Source organism: Cotesia typhae, unplaced genomic scaffold (genome assembly GCF_013202065.1).
Source record: "Cotesia typhae breed Kobodo isofemale line unplaced genomic scaffold, CoteBio_Ctyphae contig_11, whole genome shotgun sequence".
NCBI classification, from domain to species: domain Eukaryota; kingdom Metazoa; phylum Arthropoda; class Insecta; order Hymenoptera; family Braconidae; genus Cotesia; species Cotesia typhae.
Window position 1 is genome coordinate 4405272 of NW_027423711.1, and position 21795 is coordinate 4427066.

Genomic DNA, 21795 nt, shown 5'->3' on the forward strand with positions numbered 1-21795 from the left:
TAAAAAATTTTTTATTATTTATTTTTCACACATACAAACGCGTGTATAATAAATATATTTATTTAAATAGTGACCTCGCTTTGACGCTAGTGAATTGAACGCGGCATAAATTTTCGGTCGACGAAGCACACTTGAAGTGCCCAGTGGAAAGAATTAAACGTATTAAATTATTAATACTCTTCCCACGATATAAATACATGTATATATATCTGTGTAGAAATAACCTCCACTCCACATATGTGTATCATATCACATATATATCAAATGTATGGCGTTACAAGTGAGAAGGAAAAAAAAATTGTCAAGGGCTAAAAGAGGAAAAGGGAAAACAAGTGATGTGACGTGGGTTGAACCCACACGCTCGCAATGGCTGGGGGCATCGCCCTGGGGGACAACCAACATGGTACCCCCTCTTTAACAGCCGCTTTTTGCCCCTCACCCTGCTTGGCCATCGTCGAGCTAAATTTTATACACATGTAATGTAATGAAAGTGTATATGTTCCTGTATTTAATGCCATGTGCGACTGAGAAGTGCCTTTTATCTTTCGATAGAGCTGTAGATTGGGAAATTGATAATTTTTTAGAGCGTCCAATTCAAAAATATTCCGAGAAAATATCAAAAGAGCTTTTCATTCAGGATTAATTAGTTTAATCTGGATCAAGAATATTTTCAGGGAGATAATTATTTAATATTTTTATAGACTACCGCAGAGCAAAATTAAACGGGAGCTCGCTTGGAAGTTAAGAGTTTTTTATTTGTCGGTAAAGTTTGTTAATTACCTACCGCTCTGCTCTTTCTCTTTAATAAACCGCTAAAATAGAGAGATTCTTTGAGAGAGTTCTTATTTTTAAACTTGTAAGAAGCTAATTTCATTTTTCGTACGAGACTTTTAAGTATTAACCTTCTTGTTAATGAGCTACAAAAAAAATACAAACTTCCTAAGACTGATGATACTTTACACACTATAAAAATTTCCTTTGTTTCCAAAAAATATTAATGTACCTTTTTCGAATCCGAAAGCAAGGTTGCGTAAATATTTGAGAACCTCAAGGTGCCCGATGACTCACTGATTTTTGATTGAGACCTCGAAACCCGTGAAGTAGGAAGTGTCTTCTTTCTAAATTACAAAATTTCAGGTGTTCAGAACTTTATTTGTACCATTAAAATCCAAGAATCTTTGCACCGGGGATTTCCAGGACTGAAAAAAAAAAACGTAGTAATAACATATTTAACATTCCCCCTCTTTTCTCGGCAACACAGCCGTTTTTTACGGCCGGTATTTTTGTTTTTATTGTAGACTCATATTATTGGCAGCCTTGGAGGCCAAAATTTATGAGTCCATGTATCGATTTGAGGATGTAAAATATCACATTCCAGAATTTTACCACGCGGAGCACGTGCAAATATCGTAAATTCGCGCCTTTTAAAAAAACCACAAGTGCATGTACGAGTACATGAACACGTACTAGTAGTACTGTACCGAGCAAAGCCAAGCTGAGCACAAGTACAAATATATTAATATTAATTCTCGCGATTTCTATCTATATATATGTATATATACTTTATCCAAAGTGTCTCAGTACGTGAAAAAGTGGTGATAAAATCAAGATTTACGAAAAAATGGCTGGAAGTTTGTACAGCCGTAGGAAAGGCGAGGCGAAGAGAGAGGAAGGTTAACGACGAAAATAGCCTGGTAAGTGATATGATGAAAAAGTCCATCGACCTGAGCTGAGAGAGGAGACTTACAAGCATGTAGTGAAGCTACATCATACATCATACATATAAACAGTAGTGAACCTTGGAGCTGAAGCTGGTTTCCAGTTAGGAGATCGTTTGTGTACTTTTTGGCATAAAGTACGGAGAAAAGTTGTCCTTAGAGCACACTTTGGTGAATTAAATTTCAGGTGAAGTTTGTGGAAATGTTAAATAAGGTGATGCTTTACGGAGAACACACATACTAGAAAGGTACTGGCCCTTTTCCTTTGGAAACTTCTCGAGTACTCGGTACGTTGGACAAAGAGCTCACTGTGGGTGAGTTTTGGTCCAAAGTAAAATAAATGAGAGTGAGCACGTTGAATAATAGCAGAATGAAAATGGACATACTCTGTAATGGTGTTGAATCTACGGAAGTACACGTACCACTAAAATGGAAGATGAGCTGGATGTCGTTGTAAGAATTTTACAACAACAATATGGTACAGTGTTTTTGAGAATAAATAATATAACATAAGGTTTGTTGTTGCAACCGGTGACTGTGATGATATGAGCCGGTAAGTGCATTCTCGCGTCACCAGTACCAACTTAATTGGAGCTTCTGGAGTCAACCTTTCTAAATCTCTTGCCAGAAATATTTTCACAAGCTTACGTGGTGGTTGTTATGAGGAAATCGTACCACGGAAATAGCGAGAGATAAAATTACCTGGTGAATTCTCGGGTCACGGTTACTGCAAACGACGTGACGAGGTTCTAACCTTCCTGGAAAAACACCTCAGCAGAATTTCTTGAGATGAAATTCCGGATTAGATGCTTCTCTTTTTAAGCTTGAATTTAAATGAGAAACATAATCGCAAAAAGAAAAGGTTAGTGCAGGATCGAAACCTCCAATATAACTGTCAGAGCAGTTTAGCCTGTAAATAACCGAGCTGGCTATAAAATTATGTTTCATAGAGCGTAATCCTGGTCGGAATTTTCACCAAACCATAGAAAATACCGTGCCGTAGATTTGAAAATAGTGTAAATGCACTCTGAGCAAAAATAACCTTTATTGTTCCTTGTATTGTGATTTAGTGATCGAGTGTGTCAAGACTTATCCGTTAACTCTTTCTTCTTTCTTCTTTCGGGTGTTGGCTACTGCTAGCCTCCGGTAGATGGCGGCATTTATTTATCTTTATTCTGTTCTCGCTACAGAAGCTTTTTCCAACCGCCTGTATAAACATCTCACGAGTGCTTTTAACGTTAACATAAAAAGACTCCAGAATAACTTTCTCCACATTACCATTCCCATTCCTATTTCCATTGCTATAACTACTATTATTATCATTATTATTACTCTACTGCTAGTATTACGACCATTATTGTTATTTTGTAAGCATACTACTTTGGATCATTGCTTTGGTAATTTTCCGGCACCGGTCTTCACGGCGATTGGCTCCACAGAATACCCGGCACTCGTGCTCTATAGCTGGATATGGATGGATTTTATTTGAGGGATTGTGCTGATGCTACGAGGAAGAGAGCCAGGGGAAGGAAACAGCCGAAGGAAACCAAGCAAAGAAAAGATCCAAACATTTATATATATACATATATGTAGTGTATAGTGGCTGGTGGCTGGCTGGTTCTTGGTGTATTGTCAGTCTGAGTACATAAGACATACCTCGTACATAAGACGGTGTTGTATATAAAAGGAAGGGCGAGAGACTGAAATGTGTATGAAAGCTATGAAGGATGCGGGGCCAAAGGAGGACCGGTTCGCCGGACCGGACGGAATCGTTCCCGATCGCTTGGAGCGTCTCCTTGGCTTCGGTCAGTGCCTGCTCCGGCCAACTTTTCTTCACCTTAAGGGCGTATGACCGTTACGTTTTTTCGTTCCAAGGCTGACCATCTTTCCAAGATATTTCTGCTCCTGTGAATCGCTGCTGCGCCAGTATCCTACCAATCACAACTCAAATTCCATTAGACTATTCACTTCTAAATATTCTGCTTGATAGATAATGCTCCAACTGGTTTATTGGTTATACTCTGGACGGTTCAATATCCAGTAGCTCTTTTCGATTTCTGGATGTCAACACCACCTTCAGTTTCTTTGAGGACTATCCAGGGTTATGAGTACTTTTGGTGATTGGGATAATGCAGAAGCGAGGGAGCGAGCAATTTCCCGATTAATCGGAAGCCCCCAACAGAATTGGCGGATAGAAAAGGAAGAAGCACCACCAAGAGGAGCGAGCAGAACCGAGCGGTGGATAACTGTGAGCGGATCCATCCGAGTACAGAGAGTAATTCGCATGGATTGATACGAGGTGAATTAGCCTCTCGGACGATTTGCTCATCCAATCCACTATATTTTGGGCAGGTTCTGCTCCACGGTGGTTGAGTCGCTCGTGTATACACTATTACCAGTTTGTTTTATATCCTATATCCTATATCGCTAGCGATCGTATAGCCTAGCTGTATGCGATCCAGGGTATATGTGGCAGGAAAACGACAGGCTAGTTGTTGGAATATAGCCCGAGGGCACCGCAACGAGGTATAAGTCCTACAGGAGAAATTACGATTGGGCGGTTCATCGTCAATCGATCGCTCGGGTAATTTATTCGCAGTCTCTCTGCACAGAGCCCCTCATCAGGTATCTAGATACACATATGCATAACTGACATCATGTATCGTGTATGGTTTGTACTCTGGGATTGCTGTTAAAACTACATTGGCAAAGACGAGTTCTGCTGAGGACGACCTACCCACGATCTCCTACATCACCGCGCTAACTCAAAATGCCCAGAAGTCATACAGATGGTATGCTCATTCCGTTCAACGTGGTATGTACTGTACTGTGTAGAGTGTATAGTATGTGCGGCAAGCCAAACCCCGGAAGCAACCGTTATTTTTTAATTACCCTCTCGAACAATAGAATCGATATCTCGTTAGTGGCTTTTCCGTTTTCAGTTTCTCTTTATATGGACTGATGCAGAGACTGACACGAATTAATTTCCCCCTTGTACTTTGTGTTCTTTTCATTTAGTGCTTTGTTCGAGAGTTGTTCCTAAATTTTTTTTTGGTTATTGATCACGATCAGTGCGCTTGAGAGTCATGTCTCAAGATGAACGAATTAAATTGTCAAATTTAAGTGGTAAAAATAAATTCTAACATTTATGGTTTTTAATTGACGCTCGGATTGTCACTTTTTAATTAGATTGACTTGACATTTATAAGGTAAAATAAAAATAGTGAATAAACAGCTGCAAACTAAAGCATTCATAGTTATAATTGATGAAAATTTCGTTGATACCGATGTTTTCGGTTGTCTAACAATAGGACTCATTTTTGATGATGAAAATAGAAGTTCTGAGTTTGCTGGTGACGAGTTTTGTGACAAAGTAGCACAAAGTTAAGCTCCTTGATGCGAATATAACCATTTAAATATGTTATCACTTGGAAAAGTATTAAAATTCAAACATTTGATTATTCTTGGGCAAGTTGTAAGGTTTACGACAAATTGCTGGCAATATAACAACAGAGTGAACAGAGTGAACAGAGTGAAGAAAGAGAAGAAAGTGGTAGCTGGTGAGGACAGAAGTGCTGTTAGCAACAAACTTTTCCCTCTTCTTCTCAAGTTTAAACTGTCAGATTCTTTCATATTACGTAGCGGAGAGTAAGAAGATTTTTAGGAAAGTTTGGCACAATACAACGGATACCATTGAATTTACGTCACCAACTCCTTTCTTCATCCATTCCTCTCATTCTAGTTAGACTTGTGCGATATTACTTGGATCCTTTTTCTCTCTGTTCTCGTCTTTCTTTGGATTTTTCCTTTTCCCGAGGAAACTCTTCTCGTCGTAATGAGTTACGATCACAGTTCCTTTCTGTCCAATGAAAAACGACTCATCGTCTTTTCTTTCGAATCACTACTGCAAAAAAGCCAGGAGCAAGACAAACAAAAACCGGGAGGAAAGTAATAAAGGAACAGAATCTAAGGCGAGATCTGACGGAGAGGATAGAGATAGAACCCAGTGGAGGAACCGTGCCCGTAATAAGGCTCCAAATAGCGACGCCGTATAAACCCTCTAAGAGGGCCACAGCCAGCGATCTACAATGAGAAATTTAAAAAACATTGAAGAAAGTTAAGTACACGGGAAAAAGCGTGCATCAACATCCATTATCTGTACTTAGCCGTTAAATCTTCCTCCGCAAGTGCTTGTTACACTCGCTGGCTATTACCCGAAAGAGGGCGTTCAAATTAACAACTAAAAATCCTGAAATCTTTCTCCATCCTCTTGCTCACTTTTTTTTTTGCTATCAATCTCTATGCATTTAATATTTTTGAATAAAGTGCCAGGCATTAAATTAAATCTTAAATTACAAATTTTTTAGTTTTAAAAATTTCAAAATATAATTTTAGAATTGGTCAAAAAATTCCTTCACACTGATCGAAAATAAAAATAATCAAAGATTGAATTAACAGTCTGAACCTTGATAATTTTAAAAGCAAAAAATGAATCCTTTCGTCTGGATTTATCTGGGGATGAAAACTCGTGATACTTTCGAGGCAAAGGTTACGAAAGTGGTCTCCTTGAAGGCCGATAACGGAGGTGAAGAAACTGCCCAGAAGGTTGAAAACAATCTCTCCGAGGCCAAAGTTGCTTTGTCAGCATCAGCAAAAGAGATGCCATGATAAAAATGAGTTGGGTCCAGCGAGACAATTCCTGCAAACCAGATTTAAATCGTGTCTTCATAGCAAACAGTATCCTTCGTAGCATGTTCTTTAAATTCAAAAGTAGCTCCCTTCGAGGGATGCCCAAAGAGAAGAATAAGAGAAGAACGTTACAGATAAAAGGAATAATAAAGAGGCTGTTAACCTTTCTCTTTGTATCTTCCTAGAGGAATAAGATAGGAGCAGGGAATAAGTAACCGGCGGAGGTTGTCCGATAGCAAAGGTCAAGAGGTTAAGCCCCGTTCAAGGGGTCAGCTGACAATAAACACTCCAACACTGGTTGCTGAGTTTAAACAACTTAAAGTGTGTCGGCAACTTCCACCATCCCTCCTTCGACATCCAGCACGTAAGGGTGCGTAAGTTCCACCGATCGATCCTCCAACTTAGGGTGTAGTTTGCTGTTTCGTGAAACCAACACCAGGATACTTTGTGGTTTCGGTGCCTCCATCCTTCGGCTTCTAAAAGGGAGCTTCTATTCCTTCCAAAGCAAAGTACGCGTACGGGCACGGCTTGCCTTCACACGTTTTCGTTATTAGCCATGGTTGCAAGCTCCCTCCCCCTCACTGGGTCTATAAAGCTCGAAGCTCTATTGCTCCTGTTTCTGTTCCTGCTTTTCTTCCTCTTCTGACTCTGTTTCGTGCACGGTTCCCTTATCTTCTTGCCTATCGACTCCACCATGATTACAACAACGCCCGAAGGCACCGTGGCGCCCACCCCGCTGAATGCTAGCCCTCACCCTCTTGGTCTCTGCCGACCCCCGTCAACCCCAGACCGAATCCCGTCAGACTCACGCGAACCTTACACAGAACGGGACTGGATAGAAATAGGGAGCACCAGAGTCTGCTTTCTACCTTCTACCTACTGGGTTTAAATTCCCCGCAGCACGCAAACAACCGCTACTGAATTTGGCACGCCTGCGACACGCGATTTAAAGCTCTCTTAGATAAAAAATATAAATAAGTAAATAAATAAATAAATAAAGAAGATTAATGTTTCCGTTTTTCACAACGTATTATTTCAAGAACTTTCAAGACTTTAGATAGCTCAAATTTTCGATTAGAGAGCATTTGAAGAATCGTTTAAAGATTTTTATTATTATTATTATTATTATTATTATTATTAATATTGACACAAGCAATAATAACAATTTTTCTGGTAAACACCATTTAGTTGTGTACTTTAAATTGTTCATGTGTAATTTCGCGCTGTTTTACATGCGGGTATCTTAAATTAATCTTTAAAGCTCGTACGTGACAAACTACTTTCACGACATTATTATTGTTTGAATTAATTTAAAGGCTCATTGTTTAACAACGTATTAATATATTTTTGTGAAACATTAAATTATTGTAAATTTTAGCTCATTAAAATCAATTTTTATTATTATTAGTGACTTTTTTGCTCGTTGGCTGACCTACCCATTTTTTCTCATTATAATAATTGACAAAATGTCGTTAAATCAAATAACATACATACGACACATATTGTTGTTCATTGTTTTGCAACTGGGGGGTGAAAACTCGGCTCCTCGCTTACACGTGTCATGCAACTGACGTTATATTGTTGTTACATTATCTACACTCAACGCATATGACTGTTCCTAATGATATACTATTAATACATATATTATTTAATCGCTTTTATTTTCTATTTCTATTTTTACTTCTCGCTCCCAGTTTTTATTGTCGGCGCTCTTTACCAACTGTAAATACGGTATATCCTTTTACTTTGATGGAAAATCAGTAATGTTTTACACAATATGTCCGTATAAACACATGTATATATATATATACTTTACGATTGAATTTCCCACGCACCCGTATCGTGAACATTTGCCGGGTAATAACTTTGTTAATAATGTTTCTAATGTAAATTTACCTAGACTTTATATTCATAAAGTGATCTTTTGATACTATCGGCCATTAAACTAAGCAAAAATTTAAATAAATATTCCAAGTAAATCACTTTTAAATAGATATTTTGTTTTTATTTTTATTTTAATCGTTTGCAATATTCAGTTGCGATTAAAAAATCTTTGAATAATTTTATTTCAATTAATGATTGACTATTAAAAATAAATTTACATTTAAATGAATAATTTCACTAAATTATATTTTTATCAAATTTGACAGAATTTTTTTTTAAAGATTTTACAAAAAAAAAATTTTTCTTAAATTTTTATAATTTTTATTTTTAAAGTAAAAATCTTAAAAATAAATATTCCAAATCTTTAAATATTTAAATTCTTAAATATTTCAGTACTTTGATATTTTTGTAATCTATTTTAGTAATATATGAGAGCTATAATAACCCAAAATCTATTAAACATATAAATATTCTGTTTAAAATAGACTTGACGGCCATTAAAATTAAAAAAACGGAGAAACGATAAAACAACGAATGTATTAATAACAACAATAAATCGAAAGGAAGAGAGTAGAGTAATGGAAGCTAATAATTAATGACAGGTTATTATAATTATTCCCAAATCTGAAAGCAGTTTGCATAAACAGAACCGTACTAAAATATCCCCTGGACAAATTAAATGATGGTATTTCATAAGCGACAATAAATAATCTAATAAATGCCTTAACAATTACATAATAACATTAATAGAAACCGCGACTGATAATTCTAAATGTCATTAGCAGCTACAAATTAGTAAACACAAAATAGTAATAGTAATTGGCGTATAATATACAAAATCTGTAATTAATGTTTGAAAAGGTGGTTGTACCAACAGGTTTACGAATCGTCTATATATCTCTATCTCTATCGCTCACACATCCGCAATACGGTCTTGCAATAATTATCACATTCGATTAAACCTCTCCCAAACGTGTTTACAACGGAAATGAAGTCTATAACCACGGTGAGTAATTACTCTCGTCGATATTGGCTTGCCAATCACGTGCCAGATCTCTAGTCTGAGTGCATTAAAAAATTATCGATTCCAACTAAAACGTGACAGACATTCATTTACCGTCGGGCTGAGAGGGTTTATGGTCCCCAATAAATTCTTAGGCTATCAAATATAAGCTTCAAATATATCTACATCAGATATATCGATATTTATCTATCTATCTGTCTATTAATGGATTAAACTTTGTTCAAATTGTCGTACTTTCCTACATTTGTCATCATTTAAGGGCGCATTTGTCTTCGAAGATAATTTACCGGCAAAGAAAATCATATATTATTCACTTAATGATAAAATAGCGATTACGCGGGAAAATAAATTATTTTTGTTCAAGAAAAATATTTTTTAACTGAGTAAAATACAGAAAAATTATATTCGTGGATAAAAAAAAATTATTTGGTGTAAATATTTTATATGTACGATCTGTATTTTTTTAATGTAAGAAAAAAGTCGATTTTATTATTTCAAAAAATTTTTTTCTTGGCTTTTATGTTCTTGCATTCGAAAATGCTCTATCTCTAGATAGATAATTAAGAAATTACCTTGTATCTTGTGAATTATTGACATTTTTAAAAATATAAGCTCATCCAGATGTTATACTCATCAAGACCTTTTATTTGAGTACCCACATGCATTTTGATATATTTTTCATATATTAATATATATATAAATATATAAAATATATGAAAAATTTAATTTCACGGAAATCACATAGTGACTGCAAGGCTGCTAGTTTAATTTAATTTTCAAATTAATAAAATTTTTTTTGTTTAAATAAATTAAAATTTTAACGCCAGATGACACTTTGTATTTTTCAACTTCAGAAAATGTTTTCGAGTTTAATTATTGCAATTAATAAATAATTTTGTGTGCATTTAATTTAATGCTCTGATTAACTAAAAAAATACCAAAAAGAGTTTGTATAGTATTTAATATTTACTTGACCAATCAATTAATATTTTACTTCAAATAAAATTTATTGATCGACTTATTAACACCATAATTTTTGTAATTAAACATTGTACGGATGATCGATAGCAATTTTGCTGTTAGTACTAACGAAAATAACTTTTCATGTACATAATTCGATATAATAATAATTAATTAGTAAATCAATCTCTCGATAGAATATCATAATACACTTTAAAACAGCCGCGGTAGCAAATCATACATTATAATAAAAGTTTTGTTGTTTCGATATCAAATAAATGGTGATAATAATTAAACCGAACAAAAGGCAACATAATCAAATAAGCTACCAAATATCGGTATTAATAGCAAAAACAATAATAATAATAACAGTAATACAAAGCATTAATAACTCATCGATATTGTTAATTTAACCAAAAGTCATAACTGCTCTAAATTTTATCATTTCCTCAATTATTTTTCGTATAAATAAAATAAAGCTAAAGTTAATTAATGCAAAACCGATCATTTTTATCGAGTTTTAATCAACCTTTTTAAGTAAATGTATTTATAATTCACATTTCCTATTTAATATTTATTCTACTTGGAAAGTTTTTGCAAAATTAATTTGAACTTTTGCAGATTATCTTTAATATAATATTAAATTAAGAAAAAATTATTTTTAATTGACAGGATGAAAAAAAATTTTAATTATAAAATTTTTTAATCACTCATAGATTATTTATAAAATTTTTATCTCAAGTATTAAAAATATTCTTAGTAATAAAAATTCTTAAGTGAATTTTTTTTTCTTTAATCTTATCCTTTAAACCTCATGACAAAAATAATATCCCGATATTGAAAAGACAACAAAAGTATTGCAACAAAACTTTCGATTTGATCGGATAAATATTTTCCATAAAATAGATGATCCACTTTTCGCTATTCCGATGGTCGTATAGAATGATGCCTCGAAGTGATCTTATCTTGGTACTGTTCTATAAAACCAAAACTAAAACTACATCACCGGGTTGGTAACAAGTTGAAGCTGTATCAGAAATTGTACCTGCAGTAGTTAAATTTTCGTAATGCAGCTCACGTGCGTAGTGAGCTTTACGATCGGGCAGCCGTGAGGATCACCACAAGTGATTCGATTCGATTTGATTCGATTCGATGGATATATCGCTGCTCCAGTGAATATATATACACACCTGAGCAGCTCTAAACTAAATATATATTTATAGACAGACATATATATATAGATAAATATATTGTCGGGGATGCGGTGAAGGGTCTCCTCTGTCTATCCGGTCGAATGATACTCAACTGGATGACGAGGGTACGGACTACAGAGACTTCACAACTACCGTATTCTCTTCGTGCTGAATCCTCCTTATTATTATAATATACCATACACAATATACAGTATATAATACACAAAGTGAAGCTAAAGACCCAGAATTATTTGTTGGAGCTGTGCAAAGTAAAACACGGCAGAGTCATGTCTCTAGTCTCATGTCTTCTGTCCCTTTCCCTTTCCCTTGGATATTTATTAAAGTTCCCGACCAACTACAAAGGGTTGACGAGGGTGTGCAAGGGATGCCTTTAAAGTGTTAGCCTCCGCTTCTCCATATCTAAGGCTTTAAAACTTGGAATATGTATGCCGGGCAAGTACCATTGAAAGTAGGCATCTGCGCACTCTACACACCCTGCACACCCTGGGTCTTCCTACAGCTTGCAGATTACAGAATACTGTCTAAAGATTGTATATTGTACTATCATACACGTTCATGAATGTGGCCACGGCTAAATGTCGATGGTGTGACGGCAAACTAAGATGGTGTGCTTCCAAACTTAGATGGTGTGCTTTCTAACTGTGCGAGGGCGAAACAGCTGAATTCGCTGGATTCAAGTTTAGCTGACGCAGAATATTACGCAAAAGCTTGTAGGTATTTCGACCCTTTGGAAAAAGAACAATGTGAAAGATGAAAATTCAAATAGGGGAGATCTTAATTGTCAACACATTGTTTACTAAGATTTACATATTCTGGAGAGTAGAAAAAAATTTTGATAGTATTGTTTAAATTTTGAGAATTTTTATGGTAGCTTTTTGCTGATTTAATTTCTTTATAATAAAATTTCCTCCGAGAAAAATTTTATTTATGTTATTAAAAAAACTCCGTGTAATAAATTTTGTTCTAATAATTGTTCATAAAATTTTTTAAATTAATATAAATTTTAATATTTGATAAATTATTTCTATAAAAATTTATTGCAGTTAAAAAACTTCTTACTAGAATATTTATCAAACTAAAATTCGTTTTCACTCTCGATTTTTTACAGTATATTCTTATCATATAATTATTTATACGGAGCATAAATAAAAGGGAAAAATCATAAATATCCCTTGCACATAAGCTTGAACGCAGCGAGACAATGGCATGCCGTCATCTAAATTGTAAAACGCACCTTGTAAATTGCAAATTGCAAATGACCGTTTCTACGGGGTTGAAATAGCAGTTGGCCTAGGGAGGGTGAAAATGGCTCAGGGTAGGCCGTTGGGGTTGAAGGTTCCCGGGTCTGCTATACCAGAATGGAAGTTGAGTACGAACCAGGAGTATGCGAATTATTTCGAATCTCGATTGCCACTCGACATGCAGCCGATCATTCGATGTGGAAAAATCAGCATACTATGCCCATTTTTTCTTCCGCCAGCAATCGATCTCTCCCCAGCCTGAGTTCTGTAAATCCTACCAAATCCTTTTTTGCGATTGTGATTACTGAAATCGTTGGATAGGATAAAAAATATATATAAAAAAAAAAAAAAAAAAAAAAGAAAAACTGGCGTGTTATTTGCCCTGAAAATATTTTCAATTTTTAAATTTACTTTCTGATTCGAGATTTGGTATCGGTAAATATTCTCCTATTGATTCACCCCTTTTTAATTAAACTCAAACTTTTCAGGAGCTTAAAACTCATCGGCTACTTTATTTCAGGTTGACATTTTTTTTTTCCTCCTGCTTCGTTAAATTAAAATACTCTTACAAAGTATTCCAAAAGCTTTTTATTATGATTATAATTATCGTCGTCACTATTATTATCATTGTTATAATTATCAGAATGACAAAGTTTGTAACTGCAGGACCGGTAGTTAAATGGACTATTAATTAAGAAAAATAGATTATTCCCGAAATAGCGACGTAAATTATTTTTTCTCTGGGAAAATTAGACGCCACGGGAATAAGAAAGCGCTAAGAATAAGCCAACAAGGCAACGTGGTAATGTGACTTTAAATCACTGTCTAGTTTTTCTTTTCTTTTTTATTTTTTTCTGTTGCGACAAACAGTTCCGAGGAAAAAAAAATAAAAAGAGAAAAAAAAATAAAAAAAGCCCCGAGAAAAAGCGACAAGACGAGACGGTGAAGAGACAAGAAGCGACAAGAGACTAGTGGCGGAATGGGCGGGCAACGTTCCTCTTGGATTTGCATTTTGATAAGAAATCTTGTGAAAAGTTTCATCCCCTTGTACACCTTACCGGAAGATAGAAAATCTTTCTATTCTATCTATATAGTTATAGATATCTTCTGTACAAATATATATCCGAGATACATACTATATCTATAGATGAACCCATTCCGGAAACTATTTTATTCTTACTTCATTACACGGGATTAGCTCCCTGGACTTTTTGCCTTTTGCCCGAACTCCCGACACGAAACCCACCCAAACTTTCGGCATTTCTTTCTATTTTTTTGTCCACTCCACTCCACTTCCTTTCCTTCATTTTGCGATCAAGAAAGTCGTAATTAACCACTCGAAGAATATCAACGAGCTCGGGTTGAATTTCCTTTGCTCTCTGATAATAATAATAATAATAATCACGATAATATAATATGAAAAAGCTCCGTCCAGATAAAAACTTTAAGGAAAAGGATAAAAAAAATATCGGGTAAATTTTTAAATAACTTTCCGTAATGGTTGATCGAGAAAATTCGCCAGTCCTTGTCGTATATATTTCTATATATATTGTTAATGGATAGTACCGAGATCGGCGTTATCATGGTTAAGAGCAAGACCGTAATTCTCGAAAGTTTTCAAGCGGTATCGACGACTAGACTGCTTTGGATGATATCTTAAACTTCGTCATCCTTCGACGTAATCTTGTGACGGTAATTATTTACGCTACTCTGAGGAATTACTCGAGTTAATAAGTTGGTTTTTTGATAAACTTTGGATTATGTACTTCGAAGTTTTAATCCTGATCAATAGGTAATACAAAAATAGAAAAAATACACTATTTGGCTACAATTCACTTGGATTTTTTAGACAAATGAATTATTTGAAAATTAAAGTCCAAAAATTTTTTTAATCAATTTTATCCAAATTATGTAAAATTGCTTCATTCAAAATAATGAAAATCTTTTAAATTAATTTCGTAAATATTTACAAGTGAGGTCAAACATTTTAATTTTCATTTTTATGAATAAAATTTCTATTTTATTTTATTGATATATTTTTTTTTTTGAAAAATACATAAAAAAATGAACAACAAAAAAAAATGTTGATTATCACAATTTGAACAAATTTTCAAAACAATTTATAAATTTTTTAGAAAAATGTGCTATTCAATTTTTTTTTTTAATTGTTCGTTTTTTTATGTACTTAAAAAAAAAAAAATAAAATATAAATTTTATCCAAAAAAAATCAAAATGCTTACTTGCAAATTATCCGACCAATTTTATTCATTTTTTAACTTGATTAAAATATTTTTTATAGAATTAATACACAAAATTTGAGAATCATATTCATAAATCAATTTTTGGACAATAGTTATTTTTTGATACAAAAGATAAATTTTCAAAAAAAAAAAAAGTAGAACTAGTAAATCAAATGTTAACACATAAATCATCGACACCCCTTAGATGAAACAGAAGATTTTTTGCAAACCTCCAAATTACATCCTTTGAAATAAGAGAATAATTTTTTCACAGCGCAGTTGACATTTGAATGAAGTTTAGACGGCGCTTGGTGAAGCCGAACGTCAGTCTGGACCCCAACCCTTCGTCTACGGACTGAAAATCATAAACAAAAAGTCGGTATTGCTTATATTAGGGTGAGGAGCTCAACGACCACGTGCTAGTCTTCTATTCCAGTTGGACCCAGTAGATACTGGCTGTTCTGGATTTAGCGGATGACGATATGCGTAGACACAAGATTCGTACATGCGGATTGTGGATTTTAGATGTATGTGTCCTGTATATTTACCCCCACCGTTGCATCTACCATAGTTAATGCAGATTCCATTTTGCACGGGAAGGTTGCGTGCATTATCTACGCACGCGTCGCGTACACGATACGCAATCAATGGTGAAATACAGGATACGAGGGACGTCACCCCAGTTAACGCTGCAGGAGATACCATCACTACCATATTTATGTATCCCGTCACCACTTTCCACCCCATCGGCATCAAACTCGACATCAACCCTTCATCTCATCACTAAATGACCCGCGGTATCTTGTAATCCATCGTTAACATTGATGAACTGAATTTACTGTCTTTTATTATTAATTATTTATGTTATATTCCAAGCTTCAGTAATTTTGCTTAGCTTCTCCTCCAGGAGATAAAAAAATATTTATTATTCAGAATTTTTTTGATAAAATTTAAAAAAGGGAATTTATTCTAATTTATATCACAACAATTATTTTTTTTTTGGAACCAAAAGTTAAACAATAATTAAGAAACTATTGAAAAAAATTAATTTGATTCGCGAGATAAATTTTAAACAAAAAAAAAAAATAATTAAAAAATTTTTTTTTCATAAATTTGATAAATTTTGAAATTTAAAAAATTTGACAAAATGTTGGGATCATTTTTTAGTCTCGGTGTAATTTTTTTTAAATAAATAAAAAAAATAATTTTTTTTCTATTTTTTCTTTTGATTTTTTAAAATTAGAATTTAGATTTTTTCCAATAAACAACATTTTATATGATTAATTTTTTTTTTTTTTAATTTGATTTATAAAATTGGTAAAATTAACCTATCTGATTGCTAGAAAATCCTCTTTACAAGCTATATAATAATTTTGATTATCCCAAATTGCAAATTGTGAACAAAGCTATTATCTTCTCTGCGAATAATTATAATGAAGATGACTAAAGTTCTTGTGGAAAGTTTTTGACTAGAATCGAGGACTAGAAACTGAAGAAGACCAACCAGTGATAGCCCAGAATGGAAAGTGACGATTTTCCGGAGTTGAAAACTCCACTGCATGGTAAAATCCAGGAGTTAGGGCAGCAAAAGCGAAGTAGGAAGGGAAAATAACCAAAAGTTAGGAAGTAACGTCAAATTTAAAAGCTTTCACGAGCTCCTGAAAGTTTTACGAGGCGAATTGACCCTCGGGTTTCTCTGAGCGTGACACTCGGATGTACGCATGTCCTCGTGCTGGACGACGCGAACTGATGAATTTTAGCGAGATCGCACAAGGGAGACGTCAAAGTATTCCGGCAGACTGTTACTATAACGGATTTATGGGCTAGGATGGTATATTGCACACTGGGCAAGCGATCTGTCCGTTATACACCTGACGATCATCCGTGTATACAGACATTGGAGGCTTGATGGCCGGCCATCGATAAATCCCGATTACTCCAGCAGCTCGTTACTCATATCAGATATATTTGTCTTGAATCCACAGATATTCTCATTTCGTGGCATCATTTTTCCCCAGAATGAGTTTGGGCGGGTAGCAAAAACGAAAAACTAAAAACTAAAATGAAATAGAAAAAAAAAAAGATATTGAGAAAAATGAAAAAATAATTTGCTCATCTCGTGTGTATGAGTTTACAGCAGCTTGGGAAAACCATCAGTTTCAGATATAAGCCAAAAAAGAATGTTATGAAACAATAGCGTTACATTGAATAGTGGTTTTTATAAAAGCTTGTGGTTTTTATTTTCATCTCATACATGACGTACATTTTTATTCTCGTAAAAGTTTATCATTTTATTGCAGCGATTTTATTTTTTATCTTTTTATATTGTTAAAATATATAATTAATAATAACAGTGACCATTAATTTTTTTATACCAGAATAAAAATAACGTTTCAGTTGATTTTGTTGGACGAACTTGATTGCTGATGTCTGCTTCTAGACAAACATTTGTTATTTTCTATTTACATTCAATTATTCGAGGGAATTTTTGTGAAAAAAAAAAAATATAGAAGTTTGAGAAAAGAAAATAAATTTTGTGATATGAGTTGATTTGGTCAGATATGTAAAAAAAAAATTTATTGATTGAGCCAAAAATTAATTTTAGATAAGCTTAAAAAAATTATTTGTAATTGATAGCCTTATATTTTGAATTTAACTCTCTTAAAGCGAGACAATTTAGCGATCAGGCGCCACCTGTCGGAAATTTTCAAAACTAACTTTGATAAAAAAATTATATATTAATATCAGGACTAATGTGACCATATTAAGTCATAGTAAAAATTTTTTTCACGGAAAAATAAATATTAAAGATTAAAAAAACGTTAAAACACTAATTTCTAGTAAAGGTTATCTGAATAATTCAGTAAAACAGGGTGCTCATATTTTTTCCATTAATTTTGTATGCTCAGCTGGGATGACACTGGAATTTTATTTTAACGGTATAGTAATAAAATCGATATTCCAGTGGTTACACTGGAGATCTATATTTATACATGTATCTCTATGCCGATATCTGTTGAGTTTTTTACCTTTTGCTTAGCTGATTTTTATACTTTTTAGCTTTGGTTTTTTTTCTTTTTTTTATATATCAGTGAACTAGGAAGCTAGATAAACCAACTACATATATATATATATATATATATATATATATATATATATATATATATATATATATATATATATATAGATAGAAATATAGTAAGAGTAATAATACCAAGGACAATTTTGTCCGATGAAAATCCATGAGTTCTTTTTCACAGCGGAAAGCTTTCTACGACACGTTCTGAACTTCAATGAAGTGTACATCCTGGATTTTCCAGTGTGTCGTCAAATGTTAGAGCCGCGAGGGTGAAATAGGACGAACCGGGTGAAAGAAGGAGGAATCGAAGTGGGAAAAGGGTGCCGATGTCGAATCAAAGGAACCTCTTTTCAAGACCCTTTAGCTCTTATATTGCTTCTTCTCTCCGCACTTTATACTTTTGCGGACGCCTGGTGAAAGTAAAGTCAAGACCACGGATTGAATATTTACGACGAGAGACGGAGAGCGGAGAGATTGAGATTGAGAGTTAGAGCAGCTCACTTGATACGGAAAATCGAAGACCCTGGGTATATATTGGGAGGGTACCGTAAACCGACAAAAACTAAAATGTTTTGAGGGCAGAAGAGTGGAATGAACCAGACGAGGGTTGAAGCGACGGTTCCCCATGAATCCACTCTTTATTTACTATCAAAAAATAATCGACAAAGGAAAATAATATTGAAAATTTAATCTCATCTCATCTCTTCGTTTTCTTTGTTCATCCAACTATTTTCTGAATGAGCCACGGTTTACTCTTAATCTCTCTCGTACCGCATCTTTATGTCGATTTTTGTTCTTTGATAGTTTTGTTCTCCAGTGATCTCCATTGATTGGCATTTTTTCGATTAGTTTCTACCGTACCAATCTCAAGTGAGCAATCAATTTTTTTTAAGCCGTCAGTTGCTCACTTAAAATATCTGTAAACTATTGCAGTCAAGGCTTTTCAATAAACCGGAGAAAAAATTCATGAAAACGGCTGACGTGACCTTGTATAATTTTTTTTTCAATATATCTTAATATGTAAATTGACCATATTAGAACGTTTTAGCCTCGATTGGGTTCTACATAATCAAATAAGCCCGCATATAATTTTTTATTAGAATTAATTCTGAAAATTTCCAACAGATGGCGCATGGTCACTAAATCGTCGCGATAGTAGAGAGTTAAATTCAATAAATTAGGTTATTAAATTGAAATAACTCTTTTAAAAAGCTTATTTGTGTCTTATGCTCAATGAAAGTTGATGTAATAAATTATCTAAAGCATAAAATTAAAAAATTACAGTAAAATATTCATCTATTCATGATAAAATGAATTCATATCAAAAAATTTTCGACGGAAGTCATCTCAATAAAATTAAAAAAAAAAAATACAAAAGCTATTATACGAGTAAAAATGAATGCAGAAAATATGAGCCAGGAGTTTCCAGAAAATAATTCAAAGTTAACTAAAAATACTTTGAACGAAAATAATCACCAAACTCCTTTTCCTTTTTCTGAATATTTATTAGCCCGCCGCAGAACAAACCGCGTTTTTCATTCGCTTACCGAAATACAGAACCGCAGTAGAATAGTAGAGTATATAAATGAATGAAAAACAAATTCATATCCTTTGTTCCTCATCTCCTAGATTCTAGATATATTATTTATACTTTATTAATTTTATTTTATTTTTAAAGAGGATGTTATTTTTAGTCTGGTTTCGTCTCAGCTTCATAAATCTTTCATCGGAGCAGTTCACTCAGTACGAGTGGTGGAGTCCGTGGCGGGCGCTTGGCTCGTTTACGCGATTGCAAATTTGCATACCAAAATTTTAAAAACCCTAGTCTACCGTCCATACCCGAGTCCAGTGAATCTAGTTTTCTAGCCACGAATCCCACCCGGTCTCTCTTTCTCTCTAACTCTTTCATTCTCTGTTTTTCCACCCCAACCGCTCGGCTACAGAGCTTGTCTATCAGCATAAAAAGCTTTAAAATAACTTGCGGTAAGAATGAAGATAAATCGCAAACCGTTCTGACGTGATAGCGTATCGAGGAAGAGGTTGATAAATTTATAAAAACTTCTCTTTCTTTCCTTATTTTTTTTTATTCGTATTTTCCTCCTGTCAATGTTAATTTTTTCCGTCATCAAGCTTAAAAAGTTTATTCATCTTTCCCTTTGTCTAAAAATGCAAATGAGTGTCTAGTGGTTGTGTCTGTAATCGAGTTCAAGTAGGACGTAACACTCTCCCTCACTCATTCCTGGGCCTCCTTCAGGGGCCGATCGATTTGTTTACACTCCGCGAATCCTCTTCTCCTCCTGCATTGAGTGAGCATTGAGCATCGGTGTATTGAATAGAACCGGAAAATAAAAAAGCTCGCGGAATAATAGAGAGATAAAATGAAATGAGGACTAAAAAAATAATGGCTAATGAAGAGAATGTCAAATAAGGTTACAAGGAAGCAGAGTCGAGTCGAGTATACTGGAAGGGAATAGCAAATCTGTTTTTCCGCCCGGCTTTCACAGTTTCTCCGAATAATGTCGAGGGAAAATGTTATGCAGCTGACAAAGTATTGTCTCTAGCTCGTGTTCCTACTCCTTCCCTTTATCTTCGGAAAATAGGGAGCTGTAAGGTGCGATGAAATAAAAAGTAATGCAAATTTTAGTATATATTTATAAAGTTTTTAAAAGTAGAATACGGCTAGGGTGATTTAAAATTGATGGCCAAGTGGCAAGATATTTTAATATCATCTTGCTCACATTTTTAATAATACTTGACGGGTTCTTTCCCCTTCTGCTAGCTCCTCTTATTTCTCGCCGGCGTCTTCTCGGTAATATATATAGTTATATATATATTCTTGACGGTGTGAATTGACTTGGTTGTGCATGAAGCGGTGGATGAGGTACATTCGCGACTTTCCACTGGATTAAATTTTAAATTGGCTTGGTGGAGCTCGTCAGATAATAAACTATCGACATTATCGTTGGGAGAAACTTTAAAACTTAATATCATACCCATCATACCCATTATTATATTCATGTGAATTATCGTATGAATTGATTAATGAAATTCAAATTAATTTTAAACTCCTCGAGACTTTCATTCGAGATATCGGCCCATAAATCCTACTGCAATTTTCTTTAAAGTGTTACTAGGTTGATTAATACAGCATGAATAAAATTTTCTAGCATGTCGTATGGCTGATTTTCATATCAGGTTATATTAGGCAATATGTAAAGGTTAAGTAATTAATTTTTTGCTGAAAACTTTATATTTTTTTATTTAACTCTCTAGAAGTGAGATGATTTAGCGATTATGCGCCACCTGTTGGTGGGTTTTAGTTTTAGTACTAATTTTTATAAAATATTATATTGAGGCATATTATGCCTAATGTAGGACTTTTAAGTCATTAAATAATAAATTAAAAATTTTTTTATGGCAGAAAAATTTTTGGCATGGCTATTTATGGACTTATCAAATCATACGAGAAATTTTTTATAAGTGGAATTGGAAATTCTTCGTTAAAAGGTCTGTATTGTATGTAGCAATGCCTAACAAACAAGTTTCACAATAGTATAAAGAACATCCGTCTTATACAAATTATGTTATGTGTTATATGTTATATACGTAGACGCGTTGGCTCGTACATCTTCCCTCAAGCCTTTCCATATACCTCCTCACAAGCTTTCACATAATATCCTCTACATGGATGATACAGCGTGGACACAGACAAGTTCCGCTGGTAGGAATCTCATAATTTTATCTTA

General features: G+C 34.1%; 1 long non-coding RNA gene across 1 annotated transcript in view; it reads left to right on the forward strand.

Moving 5' to 3' along the window:
• The window catches only part of LOC141538018 (uncharacterized), a 160215-nt gene that overhangs the window by 100202 nt on the left and 38218 nt on the right, over positions 1-21795 (forward strand). The window lies entirely within an intron of this gene.